We start from the raw sequence: 26,535 nt of genomic DNA, 5'->3' as shown, positions 1-26,535 counted from the left end.
AGATTCTTTACCATCTGAGCCACTAGGGAAGCCAAATTATGGTGAGAGTAGTAGAATTTCAAATAGAGCATTAAACATAGGTTTCAAAGAAGTAGTTTGTTTTGTTTGTTTTTTTGTAGAAATGCAGTTTTATCTCCAGTGCCTATGTTAGGTATGTGGCTGCTTTAAAGCATTTCACTTGAGATACTTCTCGAATTGGAAGTTAATTCTGATTTTCTTCTTGTTCTCAGAAACACATGATTTCCATGATGTCTGTGTCCTTGCTCTCTCCACCCTTTATTTTCCTCCCTGTCTACCTACTTACAGCTTTTTTTCTTTCTGTCCAGTTGTTTTAAGTTGGTAAGAAAGCAAAGTCATTAGGAATCTTTGAAGAGTTACTCAATTTGGGAATGCCTTATAAATGGTTATAAATGATTGCTTTTGCCTGTAGGGTTCTCTCAGCTTTGTTTTTGCTTTCTGAAAGATTGTGGTCTCCTTGAATTGACACCTTTTTCCTTTTTCTTAGACTCGTTGTTTTTATTTGCTTTAATGTCCTTTGCCATCACTCTTGCCTGAATATATATCATGTTGTCTTCTGTGCTTTATCATTCCATTTTCTTTTGAAAGGAAATTGCGTTCTTTAAAAATTATTTTCCACATTCTAGAAATGTGAGACAGTAGTGCTTATTGTATCACTCACTGGTCACTTGAGCATACCATCTTGTTATGGAATCTTTTAAATGTGTACTTATTTTGTTTCTTCATACGAGCTCATTGAGAACAGGAGTTATGGGTCAGCAACTCAGTTAGGTACTTGATTTATGAAGTTCATAGGTGTTTGCATATTCTTTGTCTTGATGAATCAGAAAATTCATTTCTAAATTGAGAAGCATAGGGCTAAATTCAGCAAATATGTCCAGACTTTGTGAAGAAGTGTTTGGAAGAGGTGTGTTTATTGACCTTTGGAGAAAATCCACAGAGCTGTTTTCTCGAAATTTAAGACATCATCCTTGTCGTGGATAGTAGTCATGGAAGACTTGTGTTTTTGTTCTAATGAACTTTCTTTTGAGACCTGAAAAAATAGCTGAGACCAACCATAATTTTGTTTCTTTTTAAGTAAGCCTTATGCTCCTTTCCAGGATCCAGAGTGCCAAGTTAAATACCTTTCTTTTTTTAGGAGAGCAGAGTTTCTCAGACTGAAACTTTTAAGAATTTCTGTTTCTCTAAGGATAAAGTAAGTCCTATAAAGTAGGTGTTGAAATTCCTTCTTCATGTCATTTGAAAGTTATTACAGTGTAATACTTCTTATAAATTCTTATAAATTCAGTGAATCCAGGGATTTTTCCTCAAGGAGGAAATCCCGGTGTCACCTAGGCTAGCGGTCCTTAAGTACTCACCAATGGCAAACTGAAGCATCTCTGGAGTTCTTTGTGTGTGTTTTGTCTGTTTTGAAATACAGATGGTCAGCTGTGTGTTTTGTACTTAGAGTTAAATGCAAGACAAAATAGATAATTATGTTGTTTGTACAGCAGATGCTCTGTTTCCATGCACAGAAATCTGGAGTAGAGGGAACACTTCTCTGTGTTCATTTCTGCCCACCCTTCCCAACCTAGATAGATATCCACTACTCTGGGTTTTATGTTTTATTTCCTTGCTTTTAAAAGAAAGTCATTTATCATCTCTAGATAGTGTCTTGCTAGTTTTTGAACTTTATAAAAATGGTTTATGTAGTCGTCAGCACTTTGTTAGTAATCACTTAATACATTTCTAAGATGTAGTTGTCATTTTTTGTTCTTATTCCTGTGTAGTATTCTACTGTGATGATACTAGAGATAATTTATTGGTTATTCTGCTGATGGACATTTTTTGGTTGTTATGACAAATAATGTTCTATGAGCATTCTCACATATGTCTTCTGATGCTTATGTGGGAGTCTTTCTAACTGGATTGCTGGATCTTAATGCGTGTCACCGTTTTTATGAGATCATGCAAGTTGTTTTCCAGAGTGGTTGTGCTGGGTTAGATGCTCACTAGCAGTGTTAATAGACTGTTGATCCACATTTGGTACTGTTAGAGCTCTTAAATTTTGCCCATTTGATGGTGTTAAATTATATCTCAGTTGTTTTATTTATAAGGGTGAATAGCTTTTCATGTATTTATTGGTCTTTCATATTTCCTCTCCTGTAAAATATCTCTTCATGTTTTTTGCCCATTTATTGATTTGCTTGTTTATTCATTTGTAGAATTCTTCCTATATTCTTGATACTAATCTTTCATCAGTTACATATTTTCTGTATCTTCTACCCGTGTGTGATTTGTCTTTTATATTCCCTGTGATAGCTTTTGGGCAGAATTTCTTAATTTTAATGTGATAATTGATTTGTGTATTGTCTTTAACTTCTGAGGCAAGTCCCTTTCAAATTTATTCTTCTATTTTACAAATATCCTAGCTGCCTTTGGGCCTTTGCTCTTAAACGTGAATTTTAAATTGAAGTTATCAAGTTCCTCAATAACCTCTATTAGGATTTTGGTTGAAATTGCATTGACTTTATGCATCCATTCGGGTTGAATTGACATCTTGACAATTTTAAGTCTTTCTTTTCATGAGTGTAGTATCATTTAGTTCTTCTTTAATGAATTCCAGTAGTTTTTTCTTTTAAGTGCACATTCTATTGCTAGTTAGAATCAGAAAACCTCGGACAAACACCAGTGATGTTTTATAATTCTGTTCATGTGAACCCTGCCCTTTTTCTGTTAGAATTATTCCTGGGTACATTTTTGATGTTCTGTTATTTTAACTTTTTTTGAATCATGTCTTCTGTGTCTTTGTTGCTGGCATGTAAGAATGTAACTGGTTTTTGCGTATAAGATCACTTGCTTAACTCTTGCTTAATTTTCTTATTAATTCCAATTACTTTTCTTTAGACTCGGGTTTATATGTAGACAGTCATAATCTGTGAATAATAATAGTTTTGTTTCTTCTTACTGACCCTTAACTCTTTTATTTATTTTTTCTTTTCTTTGCTGACTAGAACAAGATACAAATTCCTGTTTAAACATTCCCCTTAAGGACTATGATTTTTACAAAGCTCTGCTAATTTGATAGATGAGAAATGCTTTATTTTAGGTTGCATTTCTTTTGTAATCATTGTAATTGTTGACACTATTTTTTATTCTGTTGCATGATATTTATTTCTGTAAGCTGTCTCACTTTCTTTTTTGGTAAAGAGATGTGGTATTAATACAAAATCTTTTTAGCTTAATGTCTAACTATTTTGCTATTTAACCACTTTAAGGAATGTTTTGGCTACAGGTTACAGTGAATTAAAATAGTTCAAATTGAGAATTCTTGGTGGCCCAGAGGTTAGGACTCTGTGTTTTCGCTGCTGAGTGCCAGGGTTCAGTCCCTGCTAGGGGCATTAAGATCCTGCAAGGCACATGGCAGAGCCAAGGGAAAAAAAATAGCAGTACCTAGATATTACTCACCTCTTTGGTAAAGTAGGTACCACATTAGTTGTTAATTCATACTGTTTGGCGTGATAAATAGTATTTTGGATAACAGAAACATTGCTGCTTATAAAATTTACTGAAGACTTGATCAATATATTTGTTTCTCTAAAAAACAAAGCAGACTGTCTCAGTGGCAACACCAGGAAGCACTGATAAGAAGACCTGGGTTTTAATTTGTCTTCCTAACTGAATCATCCTTGACTTCAGTTTGATAAATTTCTCAAGCTCCTGAGATGTGTTAGGCCAGTTGTCATGAATTTTCTGTTACTAACGTGGGTCATGTAATTTAAACTCTTACCCCTCTTTAAAACTGTTTTAATACATTTTGAAACCTTATTTATAATCTGAGAGGTGGATTGAATTTCGAGACTTTTAGAACAAAGATTGGTAAATCTATGGGAATTTGTAGAAAGATTGTCTTGTGCAGTGTAAAATGTGATAAATCTGAAGTTTTTAAAGTGTTTGGAATAGATAAGCCTCATGGATTCTGCTGTACCCCCCAGAGAAGTGGTCCTCAGAGGAGTGTGGTACTGTCCCTTTAGGGGTATTTAGTACACAGGAGGCAGTCCTACACAGCAAAGGATTGCCCAAGTCTTGCCCAGCTTTGTGATTTCTCATGGGACATTTATGCTATTAAAAAACCTGATTATAAATATCTGAGCCTAGACCATAACTTTGTCTTTACACATAAACAGTTTTTTCCACATAACTTTATTATACATAATTTTCCATGAATACAGCCACTGTATAAATAGTTTTTGAGCTTAGCAAGAGGAAAGTCATTTTTCTGCCAATAGTCCCTCTCACGGAGTTCAAGTTGCTTGTTCGACACATGTGTAGATCACACTGCACTTCTAGCACTCAGAGTGGCTCCGTGTGCATATTTGTATACTTAGCCTCTTATTTTCCTAAAACATCAAATGTCAAGGAAAGTATTGATTATCAGTTCAGTTCAGTCACTCAGTCGTGTCCGACTCTCCGCGACCCCATGAATCACAGCACGCCAGGCCTCCCTGTCCATCACCAACTCCCGGAGTTCACTCAAACTCATGTCCACAGAGTCGGTGATGCCATCCAGCCATCTCATTCTCGGTCGTTCCCTTCTCCTCCCGCCCCCAACCTTTCCCAGCATCAGAGTCTTTTCCAGTGAGTCAACTCGTCGCATGAGGTGGCCAAAGTATTGGAGTTTCAGCTTTAGCATCAGTCCTTCCAGTGAGCACCCAGGATCGATCTCCCTTAGAATGGACTGGTTGGATCTCCTTGCGGTACAAGGGACTCTCAAGAGTCTTCTCCAACACCACAGTTCAAAAGCATCAATTCTTCGGCGATCAGCTTTCTTCACAGTCCGACTCTCACATCCATACATGACCACGGGAAAAACCATAGCCTTGACTAGACGGACCTTTGTTGGCAAAGTAATGTCTCTGCTTTTTAATATATTATCAAGGTTGGTCATAACTTTCCTTCCAAGGAGTAAGCGTCTTTTAATTTCATGGCTGCAATCAGCGTCTGCAGTGATTTTGGAGCCCCCAAAAATAAAGTCTGACACTGTTTCCACTGTTTTTCCATCTACCTCCCATGAAGTGATGGGACCAGATGCCATGATCTTTGTTTTCTGAATGTTGAGCTTCAAGCCAACCTTTTCACTCTCCTCTTTCACTTTAATTTTGGAATTTGCTTTTACAGATTTTCCTGCACATGAATAATTATCGATGTGCCTCTCCTACCAACATGTTTTTTTCTTATGGAGGAGTGAAATCATTAGGATTAAGTGAATATTTTATAAGGAAACATGCTGATAAAGTTGGCTGAGATATATCATTCTAATCTGTGTTCTCTACTTTGGCAGTCTGTAATTTGACCTGACTTATACCTTCTCAGTTAAAGTGATATTTATTCTTTTCTTAAAACACTTATGGGTTCATCTGGTGTGTCACTACTTTTGCTAACACCATTTTTCTTTATTGCATTGTCCCCCTGTACCTCTGCCCCTCAATTTTCTGTATGTCATGTATAGAAAGGTATCCAGTCCTATTTTAAAAAATGCAGACTTGGGACCTGCCTGGCAATCCAGTGGTTAAGACTCTGCACTTCCATGGCAAGGGGCACGGGTTCAATCCCGGGTTGGGAAACTAAGATCCCACATGCCACATGATGGCACGGCGGAAAAAAAAAAATGAATACAAATGCAGACTTACTTAAGTTGGTGTCTGATAAAGGTGTCCGATGGCTTTGAAATGCCTTTTAGTAGTGATCGAGATCTTATCTATTGAAATGCATAGTTTCCTTTTGATTGCCGCTTTACGTTATAGGTAGACCTACACACACACACACACACATGCCCCCTCCCTTGAAAGCTGTGTGTTGTAGATGATCACCTATGGGTTTCATTTTGGGATGGTGAAGGGAAGGCATTGCAAAATATTTGTTGTAAAGTAAGGCTGCAGTCTGTCGGCTTGAGAATCATCCTACAGTGAGTCATCCTTCCACAGGTAGTTTTCTAACCAGTCTCCTGTCTCCACAGTCTCTCTCCTGTTTCTGAAATGCTGGCTCTTACTACCTCAAGTGCTATCTTGTGCTACATTTTGGTGTGTATATTGTCTCACCAGATGGAGGCATTGGTAGGTGGGGACTGTGTCTTTGATTGCGTTGCCTCTCCGATGTATTAATGTAGTTATCTGCGCCTGGTGTGCACTCCAGGAGTGTTTGCTGATATTTTTAATCTGCTCCTCCTCCCTTATAATAGAGACTGAAATTGAAGAAAGTTCTCCACGATTCCTGACTAACTCTTTTTTGGTGATTTTATTTTTTTAATTAAGAATATTTTTGATCACGGTACCATTGTTTTCTCACATTATGTAAGTTTTATGTGCACAGCATTACATTTTCACTTCTGTACCTCCTGCAGTATGCCCACCACTGAACATTTCATTTCTCTTCAGCTTAGTTTTTCAGTCTCAAGCTCTGAGTGGTGGGATTCAAGACTATCTGTGACTCTGGACTTCCCTTTCTTTCTCTCCTTTTAAGTGAGGTGGTCAAATGGATTTTTCTTCACCTGAGTTAAAAAATTCCCAATCATGAGTAGTTAGCAAATTGTGTCTGCCTTAAGATGCAGCTCTGATTTTGCTGGTTAGAGTAGATTAGAGATGGGCATGAGTGCTTCAACATTCTTCCCTTTGCACGTGGACTGGCGTGTGACCGCTTTGACCAACAGTGGGAGAGCAGACGTGGTGATATGCCAGTTCCAGGTTTAGCCTTTGAGAGGAGTGGCAGCTTCCACCTTGGTCTCCTGGAGCCTGAGCCGCCATGGAGAAGTCTGACTATACTAAAACCACTGGACTTGAGAGGACATGGTAGACACTCTGGTGGATGGTCTCAGCAGTGTCCAGCCTTCCATCCATCCCTGCCAAGGCACCAGGCATGACCAGCCCAGCTGAATACTACCAAGTGACTTCAGTCAGTGCCTTGCAGACTGCCAGAATCACCCAACTGAGCCCTTCCCAAATTCTTGACTGTCAAGATCGTGAGATATTAAAATGGTGGTTGTTGTTAACCATTGAGCATTGGAGTGGCCTGCTGTGCAGCAGTAGATAATTGGGCCAGTTATTGAGTCTCTGGGGTATTGACTTGGAAAGCCCAAGCTGTTTTCCCCCCAAGGGGAATCAGCCTGTATTCCTTCCTGGAATGGTTGCTTTAAAAAAAAACAACCTGTGGACTCCCAGCAGAAATTGTGCTTCTACTTGGCTTCCACTGAAGAGTAGCGGAAGAGGAGCCAGAAGCATCCCGAGGCTGTGCATTTTTGTGTGAGAACCAAAGCTTGGCAGTCGTTTCAAACCAACTTCCGATCACGGGGATCTTGTGTCTGAGAGAGTAGACTCTTATGGTTGGTATCCTTTTGTGGCTGCTGCATGGGAAACTGGTGTAGGAACCCATCATTAAGATGATCTCAAGGGGAGCCGTGAATGTGGTAACCGTAAGAAGCCGAGCTGTGTTCAGATTCTTGGTATCCGTGGGTTCCTGCCACTCCCCATGACCAAAAAGCTCCCCCGTCAGTGCCTGCCGGAAAAGGTACATCCCCTGGTGCCATCAACTACAGCCTTAACTACCACCATCTCCTTATAGGTGTCTGACTAGCTGCCTGTCCATTTTTATGCAGCTCTCATACCCTTTCTTTGCTGTTCCTGCCTCCTTCAGAGGTACCCTGATTTCCACTCTTAATGCTGTCTCTCCCAGATTGTGTCAGCCGATACTGTTTATACCAAAAGGCTAATTTCAGTTGCTTTCTTCTTCTTAACATCTTATTTCTCCTACTCATGTTCCTCCCTCTCCCTCACCTTGAGCACAGTCCGTGTCTTTTTGGGTGTTTGTCTTATCTCCCTTCATAGATTATAAGCAGTTTGAGGACAGGGACGTTCTTATTCATTCGTTAGTTATATGTAACAGTGTTCATTAAATTATTTGGATTAAGTAGAAACTTTTTCTGTATTTGCATTTTCTTCTTTCTTTCTCAAAGAAGCTACATAAAAGTTCTTGAGGGGCTTAGTGACTGGAAACCTAAGGAATTATTGTCTTGCGAGCATGTGGGTTTCCTTATGCAAACACAGGTAAACGACACAAGGCACTTACACAATGATTACTCTGTTCCTCCTAGTGTTGGCTGGAGTTCTCTGTACTTCTGCTTCCTGTCCGGGAAGGATAAAGATCCGACCTTTCTGAATTTATTTGTTTGAATTTATGGTACAAGAGTGCTGTAAATCAAATCTCTTGTTAGGATTTTGCAATGCATTAAATTAAAAAACTTGAAAAATTTGCTTAAAGACTCAAAATACTTAGTTTCCTTGTCAATTTTTAATAGGTGAGTTTTCTCCTATATTTTTTTACTGTAACCCTTTAGAAGAAATATTTTATATTGCCACATATTCAGGACTATGGACACAGGTGTCCTAAGACAAGGCTTACTCTGATATTTCCATTCTAATTATTTTTTTAATGCTGACTTTGACCTACCAACTTTTTTTTTTTCCATCTCAAGCCAGTGTATTGTTTGAAAAATACTTAGATCAATAATAAGCTTGAATGGTAAAAGTCTGATCTTGAGATTAGTCAGCTTTCCTGAGAGAATTATCTGACACTTAAGGCTCCTCGTATTCTGGCTCATCTCCGTTTCCTCCTTGTATGAACACTTGACCTTGCCAAATCTAGCATATTTGTTGTGCACTGGACGAGGCTCACTCTCTTTGAAGCCTGACTTGAGTGTCTTCATCCTTAAGGGCTGCTTCTCAGTTCCCCTGCCCATTGCTTTGCTCTCTCTCCTAAATTCTCGAATGCCACTGGCGTTTAATCAGCTTTGTGAGGCAAAATGAAGGCACCTCGAAGACCTCGGAAGTCATTTTACCGACCACACTCATGTTACAGATGAAGAATCTGAAACCCAAGGAAGATAGTGATCAGGTTTCCTGCTTCTGGATCAGTGCTTTCTTCATGACTCCACGCATCATCTCAGTTTATGAGCTGATTAAAAAACAGAAATAGGGGGTTATGTACCCAGCTCCATAGCTCATGGAACAGAGACCCTCTTCCAAGGGCACATCCTGCTCACAGTCTATATACCTACTTTATTTAGATGGTAGGCATAATAATTGAGTAATTCTCTTATTTAAAATCACAGCACAAGCATTAATAATCATACATGTACTAAGCACTTTGCACAAAGCTTTGAGCACTGTGAGCTGTATAAGAAAGTCTGTATCTTTGAAGAGCTCACAGCCTACTGAGCTGTTAAAAAAGCAAGTGGATAAGAAAGACTCTGGAGCGGGACTAAGTATTCTTTGGTTTGCTACAGTGTTGTTTCCTTATGATACAGGGTCAGAGGAACACAAATTGGTACTCACCTGGTTCTCTCCCCTCAGCTTCTCTGGAAGAGAAGTGTTTAGTGGTGGCAGGTGCATTTGTTTCTGCGTCAGAGTCACAATGGTGCCCACCTGATAGCCTTCTGAATGCTGCCAGGGACTTTCTTTGGTCAGCCCTCATTCATTACCACTTCTGTAGCCATCTTTGATGTCTAAATAGATTTCATGATACAGGCCAATCTCCAGAGAGAGAAAGTTGCCTGTCTTTCTGGAAGCTTCCTAGACCATCCCAGACCATTTAGAAATTTACTTAAAAATTCTAAAAGCTGTCAGCTATAGCCTAAGCTGGTAGGGTTGGGAAGTTGAGAATGTACATTTGTATCGTCCTCATTTAGTTTCTGTTGAAGTTTTTTTTCCCTTATATATACATACCAGATATTTTATTATGCCCAACCCCTAAGATGACTCATAAAGTCATCTTTAAAAGGATTTTAAATCCTTTAAAAGGATTTTCTCTTGTTTAGCAAATAATAACAGACCTCATCTCTTTCTAAAAATAAACTATCAGTTTGTCACTGAGTATATTTGACCCTTCTAAAAAGAGACTCTCTCTCATTCTCTCTAAAATGGCAGGACATTTTTTTTTTGTCTATGATGTAGTTTTCCCAAAGTTCATCACTATTGACTGCTCTGTTCTAAATTTAGTAAATTCTTGGAAGTATACTTAAAGAATCAATTTAAGGATTTTTATCTCAAGCCTGCACACTGTGTGGTTAAGTGGATGTGAGTTTTGGTCAACTGTGAGGGATACTGGGAATGGTGCTTTTGATTTTCTACATCTTTATGTTTGTCTGCTTTTTTAAAAAAATTATTTTTTATTGAAGGATAATAGCTTTACAGAATTTTGCTGTATTTTGTCAGACCTCAACATGAATCAGTCATAGGTATACATATATTCCCTCCCTTTTGGAACTCCCTCCTACTTCTTGAATATACTGCTTTGGTGGAGAAGATTCCTCTGTGGTTATTTTACTTGGAAGATATAAATTTAAGTCTATTTCTATTTCTTCTCTGCAATTATTTGATAATAGAGATCCATATTGTTTTTTTGTCCCCTGAAGACATTCACTGTAGTGAAGAATGATGGATTTGGTGATTTTGGAATTTTGCGTGTGAATGAATCATTAGAGAACACATCTTAAATATTTTAAGTTTTGTTCTTACATATCTCTCCTGTTTTCCTATAACATTTTCTTATGTCTCAATATGTAAATATTTTATCTTTACTCATCCTAATGTTTCTTGTTAACCAAATTATCTTCTGAGACTGTTTATCTAGACTTGAAGCGTTTTTTTTATGTCTCTGGGTGTGGGTGTTCCCAGTACCTCCCAGAAAACCTCCAGGAATTTTTGCCCACCTACTTGGTTTCCCTGGAGGGTAAAAGAAGGTGATTAATGGAGGAGAAAAACTCACAAAAAGCCACCAACAAAAGGCTCTCTACATATTTACTAAAGGTAAAAATCTACCAGCTGCAATCTCAATACCCAAGTGTTCTTCAGTTAAGGTAATATCTATATTTTGTTCTGTTTTACAACATATAAAATTTTCTTCCCTTGGAATAAAGTCTGGAAAGTTTTTCTTGAAAGACAGCTGTACTGTGACAGGATCTGTTTTTGCTGTGTGTCTCAGTTTACTAGTTTGATATAGATAATTCCTTTCACTGGGTTCCCTGTAGCTATTGCCTGTCTTGTGATTTTCTTAGAATCCCTGGTAGTGAAGTGGCCTCTGATTCAAGCCTTCATAAGCAAAGCAACCACGCTTAGCGGAGGCTGCGTTAGGGGAATAAGAAACCTTCTCAAAGGTAAGAGGGAAGGCTTCATTGATTAATTAATTTGTTAACTCAGGTTTGGTTTCCTAGTTTGAAAGGTGTTTGGTGTAAATGTTGATAGATGGGTTATTAATAAGTTATATCATGGTGGACTACAGCATCCCAAGTTATAAGAGACCACTTGCCCTGTTTTATATCAACGCTTGTAATTTACATTAATCCCAAGTGTGTGGCAGGAGAAAATGGAAGTGATCTGAGGGACTACCTGGTCTAATTCTCCATTTCAGGCAGGGAAGCTAGTCAAACTAAGTGATTTGCCCAGCGTAAGTCAATATGTATTGATAATTTGTGGCAGCCCTGAGTGTGGAGCCTAGGTCCGGCAGCAGTTTACGAGATAGATAAAAGAGAAGACACACAGATGTGGAACGGGGGCAGGACAAGCAGCGGGCTGTTCAGTGCAGGATTGTGTATGGCATCATGGATGGAGACCACAGAATCCGGAGTGAGGCATCTGCCACTTACAAGCTGTGTGCCATTTGGACAAGAAATTTAATTTTTCTGACATTAGGTTCCTTTATCTTAGAAATGCTGTAGGGATTAAATATAGTGACGGTATTAAGTGTCTGGCACATTGCATGTGACATAGCAAGTGTTCCCTGATGACAGTTATTGTTCTGTCTTAAGTGGAAGAGAGAGCAGCAAGGAAAGAAAGGTGAACAGTGTGTCAGTAGGGAGATGGATTAGTCCGAGCTCTCCAGAAAAATAGAACCAGTAGGAGAGAGATCCTTATTTTGGCTTTATTCTTTTTTTGTTTTGTTTTCTATTTGGAGGATAATTGCTTTACAGTATTGTGTTGATTTCTGCCATACATCAGCATGAATCAGCCACAGGTATAATATGTCTTCTCCATCCTGAACCTTATTATGTAAAGGGATTTATTATGAGGAATTGGCTCATGCAGTTGCAAAGACTGAGAAGTCTCACCATCTGCTGTCTGCGAGCTGGAGACCCAGGAAAGCTGGTGATGTAATTCCAGTCTGAATCCAGAGGCCTGAGAGCTGTTAGCAGAAGGTTAGCCACAAGCAGTGTGAGACGGCCCCATCAGCTAAATGTCCAGTGGCCACCTAATCTCACCAAGCTATTTACCAGCCCCACCCCCAATACACCCTTATCAATACTCCAAAATAGGGGACTGGAGAGATCGCCCACTGGCCGACTGGCGGGACTTTCCTGACTCTGGCACATGCGCACACCTCACACTATCTTGTACTTAGGTAACCTTTGGTGGCCATTGGGCTCATTAAATGTTCACAAATATTCCATGAGTACGTACATCTAATTATAAGAGACTGAATGATGGGAAGGACATCTGTGTTTTTCTATTCAGTAGAACCTCTTGTTCTATTACCTGCAACTGTCAATCAAGACTGTCAGTCAGTGTTCCCCCACTCCACCCCCACCCCCAGGATTATGCAAATAACCTTGCCTTAAAGTCTCTGCACCCTCCAAGGCCACTGCCTTCCTTGGTCTGGCCCACCTCTGTCTTAAGATATTCTCTCTGTTCCCTCTTTCCTAATCTTCAGTAAACTCTCTTGTAACAGGTAAGACCTCAGATTCTTTGTTTCCTTAGCAAGAACTGAGGCCCATGGGAGAAGGAGTCTCTAGATTCTCCACTCACAGTGATCCAGGGGAGCCAATGGTATAAATCCCAGTCCGGGGGCAGGAGAAGACAGAGGTCTCGGCTCAAACAGGCAGACAGGAAGCAAAAAAGGGGTGAACTCTTCCTTCCTCTTGCCCTGTCTTTTTCTGTGCAGGCTGTCAATACAATAGATGGTGTCCACTCACATTATCCTTCCCTGGTGGCTCAGAGGTTAAAGTGTCTGCCTGCAATGCAAGAGACCCGGGTTCAATCCCTGGGTCAGGAAGATCCCCTGGAGAAGGAAATGGCAACCCACTCCAGTATTCTTGCCTGAAGAATCCCATGGAGGGATGAGCCTGGTAGGACACAACTGAGCTACTTCACTTTCAGTTTCTTCACATTGGGGAGGTCAGGCAATTTTACAGAGTCCACCCATCCAAATGCTAATCTCATCCGGAAACACCTCACAGACACACCAAGAAATAATGTTTAATGTGAGCGCCCCTTGGCCAAGTCAAGCTGACTGTGAAATTAACCATTGCAAGAAGGCTCAGTTGATCTTGAAAGCAGATTGTCTTCAGAGCAAGCTCTAAAAACCTGATCATGTCACTGCTAAAAATCATCCTAGGCTCTTCATCATGTATCTAGAAGTTCAAGCCTCATGTGAATTACTTTCCAGCTTTACTTCTTGTACTTTTAATGCTGGATCTTTTGCAGTTCTTGGAGAGTGATACGTGTTTTCATTTTTTTCTTAAATAGCACTTGCCCTTTTATTCTGTCCCACCACTCCCCATCAGTCATCCTTTAAGACTTAATTCAAATTCCACTTCTTCTGTGCAGCCTCTCATACCATGGTTTCTCTGTCTCTTACCTCTTGTGTGAATCACTACTTCTACTGTGTTTCCATAGTACCTTGTACACAATATTATAGCAATTATTAAACTGTCCTAATGATTTGTTTACATGTCTGACTCACTAAGTAATGATTTACATCCCCTGAGGACACGGATCGGGTCTTAGTCATCTTTGTATCCTGAGCACCATCCTTAGTGCCAGACGCATCGTAGATGCTCATGGGGTGGTTGTACGTATGAATGGATGAAAACAGAAATCCTGGTTAGAGGTTATGCTGAGTCGACAAAGTAGCATAAGCAAAGAAAAGGATGCAAAATTTGCATCGCTTTGATGAGAGGAGTGAAACAGTTTAATTGGAAAGGAGAATTTGTGTTCCGAAGCAGGCTTCTGTAACAGCGAGAGCGAGATGTGATCACTTCATCGGGAAGACTTTGAACTTGAAGCAGACTTGAGATACGTTATGGAACAGAGCCGTTTTAAGCTTTTTCTGTCAGATCAGTGACATGGTTACATAGCAGAGTTACTGGAAAAATAGTCTAGTGGCTAGATGGTTTGGAATGAGGAAAAGGTTGGATCCTGGAATACTAGTTAAATTATTGGAGCAGTCCAGATGTGTTTTAATAATGACCGAGTCTGGGGTGATGTGCCAATCAGAGAGGCCAGAGGAGAGACATTTAAAACAGCAAACCACAAAACTCTGGTGGACCTAGTTCACTTTTAGATTTCTCACATTTTGGTTTGCCAAGGTGGTTTTTTTTTACCCCCTTGCCTCCCTTCAAAAGTAAAGTCCTTGCCATTCTAGTCTTTTGATATTAATATCTAAAATCTCCACCTAAAACTGAAATTTTCTGCTCTGGTTTTTCAAAGAGGAACAGAAGTTCTTTCTGTAATAATTCTTGCTTTTAGTTTTTTTGCTTTTTGTTTGTTCTGAGCTCATCTTTGCTGGGCTCTGGGCCCAGAAGAAATCTTGGGAAATAATTTGTCAGTTCTTCTTGGCATTTATAAGATGTTCCTATCGCTTCCTTGTTATATTATGGCTTCCTGACATTTTGTCATTATTGTTGTTGACAGTACTTATTGCAGTGCATGCATGCTCAGTCCCTCAGTCGTGTCTGACTCTCTGCAGCCCCATGGGCTGTAGCCCGCCAGGTTCCTCTGTCCATGGGATTCTCCAGGCAAGAACACTGGAGTGGGTTGCCATTTCCTTCTCCAGGGGACCTACCTGACCCAGGGATCGAACCAATGTCTTCTGCATCTCCTGCATTAACTGAGCCAGTTAGATTCCTCACACATTTTACTGAATGCTCACAACATCTGGTAAAGTAAATATTAATAATTTACTTCATTAAGGAAACTAAAACTTTGTGTAGTTAAATTGCATCTGTGCATAATTGAAAAGTAGTGAAAAATGAAGCCTACGTCTTTTTAGTATGCCCAGTTGGGAGCACTACCCTAGTCCTCCAGTGGATAAGACACTGTGCTCCCAATGCAGGGGGCCCAGGTTCGATCCCTGGTCAGAGTACTAGATCCCACATGCCACAGCTGCGACCCAGCACAGCCAAATAAATAAAAGTAAATATTCATATCCCCAGTTGACCTGAACATTTGCATATAGCAGTTCTCAAACTTTCTTAGTAACAGGACCCTTTATCTAATGAAATCAAACTCTCAGTACATAAGACAGATAAAAATAGTGCTAAATTACATACATTTATTTTCTTTAGTACACTAAATTTCAGTTTAGAATTATGTTTAAATCTTCAGTCAGTTTCATATTATAATTTATTTCTATGTAAATTTTATTTGCAAAATGAGATTTCAAAGTCATGGATAATTCTAGTGTGGTTTTTTTTGGCTGGACCAATATTATTCAGTATTGTTTTTCTTGTCAGAAAGTGCTAAAAATTACAATGTGACTCTTTGCTGTTGCTGCTAAGTCACTTCAGTCGTGTCCAACTCTGTGTGAGCCCATAGACGGAAGCCCACCAGGCTCCCCCATCCCTGGGATTCTCCAGGCAAGAACACTGGAGTGGGTTGCCATTTCTTTCTCCAATGTGTGAAAGTGAAAAGTGAAAGTGAAGTCACTCAGTCGTGTCTGACCCTTAGTGACCCCACGGACTGCAGCCTACCAGGCTCCTCCATCCATGGGAGTTTCCAGGCAAGAGTACTGGAGTGGCTTGCCATTGCCTTCTCCGAATGTGGCTCTTTAATACCTGATAAAATAGCTTGTCTTGCAATTTCAAGGTAGTGTCTGATTTACATAATCCAGAACACTTGAAGGAGAAATAGTGAAATTTTGTTTTAAAGTTGAAATGCTAGTGATCTCAGTGTTCCATATCAGTTAAATTCATTTTGGGGGCACAGATAGGGAGTTAGTGAATATAACATTTTAAGATGTTCATGGTTACTTAAAAAAATCAAGACTGTTAGCTTTTCACTCAAAGTATCAATATAGTCAAATTTATTTTGTTTTACACATTAAGTCCAAACTAACACTTGTCTGTAAGCCTTCAGTATAGTAAGAGTAAAGCTTGTTCTGGAGTATAGGCAAATTAATATATACATCTTTTATTTCAGAGGTAGTTAATGAATGGAATTTATCAACCAAAAGTAATTTTAAAAATATCATTAGAAATCAGCACATTGCTCCAGAGCAAATAGTATGAAAAAAAGTTGAAGTTGCTGTATGTGGGTATTGATACCCTAGAAAATGAGCATTTCAAAGATGGCATACACAACGCAACTAAGCCCATGTGCCACAACTTTTGAGCTTAAGCTCTAGAACCTGGGAGCTGCAACTGCTGAACCCATGTGCTGAAACTGCCGAAGCTTGAATGCGCTAAAGCCTGTGCCCTGCAACAAGAGAAGGCTCTACAGTGAGAAACCTGTATACCATGAGTAGAGAGTAGCCCCTGCTCTAGAGAAGGAGCCCGAAGCCTGTACAGCAGTGAAGACCCAGCACAGCCAAGAATAAATAAATGAACAATTAAACAAAAGACGGCTTAGTGAAATCGGCAGCTCTTATGTGACTGTTCATTACTATTTGGAAGATGCTGGCATCTGATGCTTACTGTTGAGCACGTGGTAATTGATTTTGTCAGGGCCATGCTGTTTCTGAGATCTTTTCTATCATTCCTTTAAACAGGGTAGCATAATGTTTATTTATTTATTTTCCTGAAGAAATGTTAAAAAACAAGCATTTAGAGATATATCTGTCTCATTAAATTGAATTGTTAGAATGAATTTAGCCAGTTTCAGACACTGAATGAACTCAGCATATGCAAAAGATGCTCTTGCTTGGAATCTTCCCTGGGGGTGTTATGAGATGGTGATATTAAATTTATTTCCACAGTTGCTTGCTCATACATCAAACTTGATACTTTTCCCCTTTTTTAAAATCATGTTTGCCTACAACATTGTTCATTCTGGGATATGGTAATTTATTTTTGAATGACAAATTAGTTACATTTTCATTGTCAGGTTATAAGTATAAAAGAGAATAAGATCTGACACTTTAAATATGTGTTAAGATGTTATGAAGCAAAGTGGGTAACATCTTTATTATTGTAGAATTGACTCTTAGGCTGTGGCAGGTGCAGCACCAGAGAATCAAGTGTGTTTAGGCTTTCTCTGGCATCTGAGTGTGGCCCAAGAGCGCAGAAACAGTGTATGTATTTGTAAAATTTTACACAAGTGGACACGCCCCAAACTGAATTTACATGAAAACAAAGTGGAACTGTAACTGGCCTAATTAACCCACATGTATAAGTTCAGATATATCACAGAGATGGGGAAGAGTTTTTCCAATGTCTTCTGAAAACAGGTTAACTTGTGTGCATGAGTTTTTGCATTTGGTGGTTATAATTTTATATATAATACATTTAAGTATATATATAAGTCATGAATCTTCAGAGAAACACCACCAATAGGAAGCAGTGTATAAGTCAGTATATGCATGCACATACATATGTATACATACAAATATCTGTATTTGTACGTACTGTTGTTTTTTTTTTTAGTTTTGGTTGTGCTGGGGCTTCATTGCTGTGTGGGGGCTTCCTCTAGTTGCGGCAAGCAGGGGCTGCTCTTCGTTGTCATGTGTGGGCTTATCATTGTGGTGGCTTCTCTTGTGAAGCCCTGGCTCTAGGGTATGTGGGCTTCAGTGGTTGCAGCTCCTGGATTCTAGAGTGTACACGCTTCAGCAGTTGTGACACAGGGGTTAGTTGCTTCATGGCATGTGAAATCTAACCGAGCCAGGGATTGAATCTGGGTCCCCTGCATTGGTAGGCAGATTCTTAACCACAGGACCCACCAGAGAAGTCCCTTATATTGCGTTTTAAAATTTTCGATTCCCCTATCTCTTTTCACTATAGGCTAATACAAACGTATATGAGCACATGATTGGTATTGTATATGGGGGGGGAAATGGAGTCAAAATCCAGCACTCTCGATTTTACTGTTCTTTTTAAAAATTGAACAACCAGTGAAGATAAGCAGTGTTGTGATCTCAAAGAGTTGTTTGAAGATTAAATGAGGCATCCTGTAAAGTATAGTTTTTGGTGTATAGTTTTTCTAATGTCACAGGTTAAGGCTAAGTACATTCTAAGAGTGCATCAGAAACGTACTTTCTTATTTTGATACCAGTGTTCATTGAAATGGAACCATATTTTCTAGAAAAATCTTTAAAGAAGGTCATATTCTTACAGATTTCACATCTAGGACTTTGTCTAACTGTTCATGATGATTTACTGATCAACTCTGGGATTTTGCTCAGAAATGAAATATAATCTTTTATTCATAAGGTTTTTCAGTTTTATTTGGAATTCTGTTTTTTTTTTTTTTTGGTAAGTATATTTTTAAATTATAAAAGCATTCTTATTTTAATAATAATAAAAAAGATTAGGATGGCTCCTTTTAAAGTTGACCACATAACTGCCAAATGTATTTTGTGCTTTTCTTTGTTGATGTAGTTCTGCATTGAGTGTTCTGTAGCTTGTCAATATTGACCTTGATATTAATAGTGTTGGGAGTATCATGATAGCAGAAGGAACTTGGAAAAGATCTGTTATTAGGGGCCTCACATGGGTGCTTCTGTGCTAGATGAATGGCAAAAGAGATTAACTGTTTATACCTGTTAATCTCCCGGAAAATGAGTAGATTGGAGTCCATTGACCTGAGTTTCCTTTAGCTTATGGAAGATGAATTTAGGGTCCGTTTCCTAGTAACCTACTGAGAAGCTTAAGGGCTATATCAAAAGTAGCTGGTGATACTCAATTTCCTATTTGAACAAGGTATTTTTAAAAAGCCTTTGCTGTTTATTGCCTAAAAGAAGATATTATATTTTATTGGGTTATCTGTTTTGTTTTGTGTCCATTTCTTCTTGTGGAGAATGACAGTGGATACAGTTGTCCCAAACTCAGATGCTTAAGTGAACTTAAAGTGTAAAGTCATTATTCTTAGGTAAATTGAAGTAACATCTGGGATGTTATAGTACAAGGTAAGACATAATAAGCCAGAAGTCATATATAGTACATAAGCAAGGAAGGGCAAGTACATCCATTGGGATGGGAATAAAGAAGCCAAAACTGGAAAAGTTTTGGTGGTATTAGTGCTCTTCACCAAGTAGTCCTGGAAGACTCGCAGGAGCCCCTGACTCTTGAGGAAGACCTGCTATGTGCAGGCACTGTGCTAGCATTTGATGTTCTTCATCCTCAAAGTCACTCTGTGAAGTAGGTACTAGGTTATTGCAGGTCTTGCTATGACCAACCTAGATAGCATATTAAAAAGCAAACATTACTTTGCCAGCAAAAGTCTGTCTAGTCAAGGCAGTGGTTTTTCCAGTGGTCATGTATGGATGTGAGAGTTGGACTGTGAAGAAAGCTGATTGCCGAAGAATTGATGCTTTTGAACTGTGGTGTTGGAGAAGACTCTTGAGAGTCCCTTGGACTCCAAGGAGATCCAACCAGTCCATCCTAAAGGAGATCAGTCCTGGGTGTTCATTGGAAGGACTGATGCTGAAGCTGAAACTCCAATACTTTTTGGCCACCTGATGCGAAGAACTGACTCATTTGAAAAGACCCTGATGCTGGGAAAGATTGAGCACAGGAGGAGAAAGGAATGACAGAGGATGAGATGGTTGGATGGCTTCATCAGCTCAATAGACATGAGTTTGAGCAAGCTGCGGGAGTCGGTGATGGACAGGGAAGCCTAGTGTGCTGCAGTCCATGGGGTCGCAAAGAGTCAGACACGACTGAGCTACTGAACTGAACTGAGTCCCAGCTCCAATTCCCATGGGGCAGACTGTTTCAGAATTCATGATTTTTAGAAGTGTAACCCAATGTGTATATTATGTGCTCCTCCTCTCACCAGTTTTTGGACAAGTACCCCTTAATTGAATGCATGGCAGTTTCTGCAGTGAAAGAAAAATTCATGCATAAGTGGAATAATGACTATAAATAGCCCATGTCGCATCAGGTCAGATTTTGCTATAAAAGCTCAATAGGTGAATTTTATAGTATGTGAATTATGTGTCAGTAAAGAAAAAGTGTAGTTTGTTCTCAGAGAACTTTCATCCAGTGTCTTGTACTTGGCACGTTAATCCAGATCTCTTGGGCTTTGCGCATTTTTCAGTTTATATAATATATACTGAATTAATTTAGTTACAGTGTCCTAGATGTTCTAGGGAGTAAACATGCATCAAAACATCAGATGCCAGCTTGTATGTGTTAGTCACTCAGTCGTGTCCTACTCTTTGCAACCCTATGGACTGTAGCCCGCCAGGCTCCTCAATCCATGGAATTCTCTAGGCAAGAATACTGGAGTGAGTTGCCGTTTCATTGTAACCCATACTTGTGAAAGGATTTGTCATTTATAAAACTATTTTCACATATCTTATTTTTTTTTGAGCCTTACTCCAGCCCTGTGATTTAAGTAGGACAGAATTAATTGGTTTCTCATCTGTGTTTTCCAAAGCCTTTTCATACCTTTTACTGTGATAACTTTCTTTGCAGTTGTATTATCTGTGTACCTGTTCTTTGTGAAGCTTTATGTATCTGGTCCGTTGGCTAGCAGGACTTCAATAAGTGCTTTGTTACTGAAATCACTTATTTCCATTTTTCTAGTTGAGGAAATCAAGACTCTGAAGGTTGAGGGGACATGCTCATATTCCCACACTGGGTAGGAGCATAGCTGTCGGGTAGAGCCTAAGGGTGCTGGAATCTTTCCTTTTTTCCTCACTTGACCACCTCCAAGAAAGAAGGTGACTGTGAGCCATGAGGGAAGCTTTCTACCAGAGGATTTCTGAGGCTTGGCTATGAAGGCAGTGAGTCATGAGTGGAGTCTGGAATGCAGGTGGTGAAGGGAGCATTTTTTGTCTTGCTCTTGATTTTAAATAAGAGAGTGATTTAATGTTTTATGGTTGAGCCTGGTACTTCCCCAGTGGCTCAGCTGGTAAAGAGCCTGCCTGCCAGTGCAGGAGATGCAAGAGACATGGGTTCGATCCCTTGGTCAGGAGGATTCCCCTGGAAGAGGCAATGGCAACCCACTCCAACATTCTTGCCTGGAAAATCTCATAGGCAGAGGAGCTTTCCAGGCTGTAGTCCATGGGGCTGCGAAGAGTAAGACACGACCGAGCAACCAAACACCTGCACCCACACACACCCTCCGGCAAATAGGCATTGCATTTTAGCTTGCTATTCTTGTCAGATTCTCAAAACAGCCTTGTATGTGCCTGGGAATAATAAGTATCGAGTTTCATTATTTCTCTTTTGCTAATGCATGTTCAGAGTAAGACAGATGGGAGCTATCCACCAGGATATAGAAAACCTAATTATTAAAAATGCAGTTTAATGTCCTACTGTGTTTTTGAAGATAGGGCATTCCAGGTAAAAACAGAATATCATGGGCAAAGGCACAAAGAATGGCCTGGTTGAGTTCTTTTAAGTAGTTTGGAATGACAGAACATGGCACACAGTACTCTTCATAAAAAATTACCCAGTGATTGAACGGACAGAAGAATGAGTGTGCTGGATGGCAGGATGTGTGTATAATTAGATGAGAGATACGTAGACTTGGCCGTGAAAATCTCTCATGTCATATGGTAAGATTTTTAAAGTCCAGAGTGCTTTGAAAAATCTCAGCAAGGGAATGAAATGCCCAGACCTATATCTTTTAAAATTTGAATATTTTGATTGTTTACTAAATCATCTTTCCACAGTCCTTTTATGAGGCAAATACATAGTCATACAGTTCAGTCTGTGATTCAGTAGTTGTATTAGCAAATCATTTAATCTGTGGGCCCGCTTCCTCACCTGTTAATGAGGCAATTAGATTTGGGAACTCTCCTTCTGCCGTAGAGAACATTTATGATTTTAAGTAAATGAACAGATGTTAATGCTTTTCTTGGGGCTCCAGAGCTGAGTCCCTTCTGTTGGATTGTGTGTCCTGGCTCCCTGAGCATCACTCTGGCCTGTCACGGAGTTTAAATGACTGAGATGCTTTGTGGATGCTTAGATGTTCCTGGGATACTTCTGGTTTTGTGGGTGATGCTAACATCTGTGTGTTCTTCCTTTGTTGTCTGGGTCATGATCTCACTAGTGTACCACCATTTGTATTTATCTGGCTCCTTGATTTCTGGGGTAGTGAAGGGAAATATCCTATGTTTTTATAACTGTAAGTAGAATAAATGCTGTTATCTAGTTGATAACTAGGGAGGCCTTACTCTTTGGAGGTAGTTAGACGAAAAGGGTTTAATAATTTCTTGAGATATCAATGTTATATGCTTATTTTTTAAAATTCTTTTTTAAAAAAATACTTATTTGACTACATTGGCTCTTAGTTGCAGCACACACAGGCTTAATTGCGCCACGGCATGTGGGATCTTAGTTCCCTGACTAGGGATCTTACCTGAGTCCCCTGCATTGCAAGGCAGATTCTTAACCACTAGACCCTCAGGGAACTCCCTCAATGTTATATTTTTAAATCTGTGACTTAAGGAGATTTGCTTTTAATTTAAGTAATTATTTTTTTAGGAATTAGGTAATCTTTTTTTTTTCTATTTGAATTCAGTGTAATTCTCGCAGTAATGGCACCCTTGGCAGATTTCTTACGTTAATATGTAAAGAATTGTCAGATAGATGCAAAGGATAACTGAACAGTGGGTAAGAGTGAGTTAAAGGATGCGAAATCATCCAACAGATGATGGCTGGTTGGATGATAAAGATGTGGGATTGTGTGCTGATGTATTATTCCCTGTGGTGGTCTGCAAGTGTGTGTGGGAGGCATTTGTTCTCATTTCCTGTTTCATCACACCCTGCCACCTGCTGAGTCGCTATACAAAGCAACAGTGCTTTTCAAGATTGATGTTTAGGAAAATGTGTTTTATATGTCAGGAAGCTGATATTGTTGTTTCACAAAAGGCTGATCCAGGAAATGTCTTTCAGAGCTCTAAATTTGAAAGTTGGTATGGTGTGTGTGTGTGTTGTCAAGTTAGGGAATCGGTGATGGATGCAAGAAGAGACATAATGAGAAACTTGGAATTGTGTGTGCATAGATGTTTTGTCCACATGTGGGTGGAGGAAGATGCTTTATCCTGTGTTCTGTAGCTGTTACCCTGTGGGGTTTCTCACTTGAAAATTGAAACTATACCCAGATATAGCTGTAATTTAAAATAGTCATAAAGAAGAAGTCTGTGCTTTTCTTTCTCTGGACACCAGAAGACTGAGAGTAAAATTATGATGCTGTTTGAGGCATGTGTGACCCTGCGCAGCCCGTAATCATTATTCACAGACGCGCTATTTGCAAATGCCCCTCCTCACTAAACTTTACTGGTAATGCAGAAGTCAGTACTCAAGGTTCCTTTGCAGTTTTTCGGGAACATGTTCAGAGAGGTGAAGAATGTTGCCTGACACCCATGTTCTCAGCTGACATTGGAGAAGGGGCTGCCCCACCCTCTCATTTCAGCTCTCATACTGTGAACATTTAGTGCCACATTTTTCTCAGGTTGGTGCTTTTTCTTGGTGACTTCACTACCTAAAATGGTCCTCAGTGTTTGGTCCAGTGTTTCTAAGTACAAGAAGGCTTTTTTTGTACTTCAGGGAGAAAATACATGTTAGATAATCTCTGTCTAGGTGTGAGTTATAGTGCTGTTGGCCAAGAGTTCAGTGTTAATGAACCTAAAATATATGTTAAATAAAGTGCCCTAAAGCAGAAATTCACATCAAACAAGGTTATGTATTAATATGTTGACAGAATATGTCCAGATGTTTGCAGGAATCTAATTCTGTATTTCCCCTGGGAGCAGTGCTTCTGTATTTGCTAATTTAGTGTTCATGCAACTTTATAGAACACAACTACCAGAATAATGAGAATTGATCGTATTTGAAGTAAACTTATTGGCCCTACTCATGGTTCAGATGTCTGGGTGAACATGAGAAATTTTTTTTATTGAAGTATAGTAAATTTACTTTATTGTGTCAGTTTAGGTATACAGCAAAGTATCTGTGTGTATCTTTTCAGATTCTTTCCATTATGGTTTATTACCATATTGGTTTATTACCAAGATATTGAATGTGGTTTCCTGTGCTATACAGTAGGTCCTTGTTGTTTATTTCATATATAGTGATTTGTATCTGCTAATCCCAAACTCCTAATTTATCTCTCCTCCCTTCCCTCTTGGGTAACCATAGTTTGTTTTCTGTGTCTGAGAGTCTATTTCTGTTTTTGTAAACAAGTTCATTTGTATCATGTTTTTTAGATTCAGCATATAAATGATATCAAATGATATTTTCTTTTCTATCTGACTTAGTTCGGTTAGTGTAATAGTCTCTGCGTCCATCCATGTTACTGAAGATGGCTTTATTTCATTCTCTTTATGGCTGGGTAGTATTCCACTTTATATATGCGCCACGTCTTCTTTATCCATTTGTCTGTTGATGGACATTTAGGATGCTTCCATGTCCTGACTACTGTAAATAGTGCTGCTGTGAATGTTGGGGTGCACATAACTTTTCAAATTAGAGTTTTCATTTTTCCCCAGATATGTGCCCAGGAGTAGGACTGCTGGACCACATGGTAGACCTATTTTTAGTTTTCTAAGGAAATTCCGAACTGTTCTTCATTTTGGCTGCACAATTACATTCCCAACAGTGTAAGAGGATTAGAACATGGGGAATTTTTATGCTTTTTGAAAGAGAAAAAGAAAAAAGTCTCTTGAGAATTAAAAAAAAGACTAATTTGGAGCTAAGAAAAAGTAATAGCACATAGGTGAAGTTTGACTTTCTGAGGTCTGTTATTTGGGGGGCATCGTTTGTGATAATGTGACCATGGTGAGCTTCTGATGTAGATAAACTCTTGCTGTGACACATTCCAGGGAGTGTGAGGCTTGGCAACATTTAATTCAGGTGATCCTTGCAAAGTCTGCAGACAGCTCTTTGAATATCTTGGACCCCAAAAGTTCTGACTGATGGTGTGTACATTTCTGCTTCATTAGAGGTACTGAGTTGACAGTCATGGAGCCCTTCGTTCCACTGGTTTTCAAACATCCTTATTCCTTTTACAGATTCCTTCCCTATGGGTTTGGACCTTCCAGAGTGAATGTCTAACCTGAATCTAGGAAATGGTGGGAGAGAATTTCCCTGCAGTACTATTATTAACAGAGTTGTGAATGAACGTGCTTGGGCGTGGTGAATGGATGACTCTTGGGTTCTCTAGGTTAGAGGTTAGATCCAGAGGTTAGAGGTTAGCTCTAGGTTAGATCATTGCAGCATCAATGCCCGGTGTTTTCCTTTAATAGCATTAAAACTGAAGTTTCGCTTTTCACATTCACCTATGACATTTAATGTCCTTCCTCTTCATTTGATCTCATTTACTGTTGTCTGTCCTTAAACCAGTCTTTCGATAAGATACAGATGAGAAGTAAAAAGAAAAAGGAAGTACTAGGTAGGCAGTGCCAGACTAAAAATACTGTTTATATAGTTTAAGCTATAAAATGTTCTTTTACTATATGATAAAGGCAGTGCCAAAGAATGCTCAAACTAGCACATAATTGCACTCATCTCACACTCTAGCAAAGTAATGCTCAAAATTCTTCAAGCCAGGCTTCAGCAGTACATGAACCATGAACTTCCAGATGTTCAAGCTGGATTTAGAAAAGGCAAAGGTACCAGAGATCAAATTGCCAACATCCGTTGGATCATCGAAAACGCAAGAGAGTTCCAGAAAAACATCTACTTCTGTTTTATTGACTACACCAAAGCCTTTGACTGTGTGGATCACAACAAACTGTGGAAAATTCTTAAAGATATGGGAATACCAGACCACCTGATCTACCTCTTGAGAAATCTGTATGCAGGTCAGGAAGCAACAGTCAGAACTGGACATGGAACAACAGACTGATTCCAAATCAGGAAAGGAGTATGTTAAAGCTGTATATTGTCACCTGCGTATTTAACTTATATGCAGAGAACATCATGCAAAAGGCCGGGCTGGATGAAGCACAAGCTGGAATCAAGATTGCTGGGAGAAATATCAATAATCTCAGATATGCAAATAACACCACCTTTATGGCAGAAAACGAAGAAGAACTAAAGAGCCTCTTGATGAAAGTGAAAAAGGAGAGTGAAAAAGTTGGCTTAAAACTCAGCATTCAGAAAACTAAGATCATGGCATCTGGTCCCATCACTTCATGGCAAATAGATGGGGAAACAATGGAAACAGTGAAAGACTCTATTTTGGGGGGCTCCAAAATCAATGCAGATGGGGACTGCAGCCATGAAATTAAAAGAGGCTTGCTCCTTGGAAGAAAAGTTATGACCAACCTAGACTAAAAAGCAGAGATGTTACTTTACCAACAAAGGTCTGTCTAGTCAAAGATTAC

General features: G+C 39.3%; 1 protein-coding gene across 1 annotated transcript in view; it reads left to right on the top strand.

The window, feature by feature from the left end:
- LAMC1 (laminin subunit gamma 1) overlaps positions 1-26,535 on the top strand; it is a 123,486-nt gene that overhangs the window by 19,892 nt on the left and 77,059 nt on the right. The window lies entirely within an intron of this gene.

Source organism: Moschus berezovskii, chromosome 17 (genome assembly GCF_049115385.1).
Source record: "Moschus berezovskii isolate FMDL1 chromosome 17, NW_MosBer_1.0, whole genome shotgun sequence".
NCBI lineage: Eukaryota > Metazoa > Chordata > Mammalia > Artiodactyla > Moschidae > Moschus > Moschus berezovskii.
This window is presented reverse-complemented; position numbering and strand designations above follow the sequence as displayed.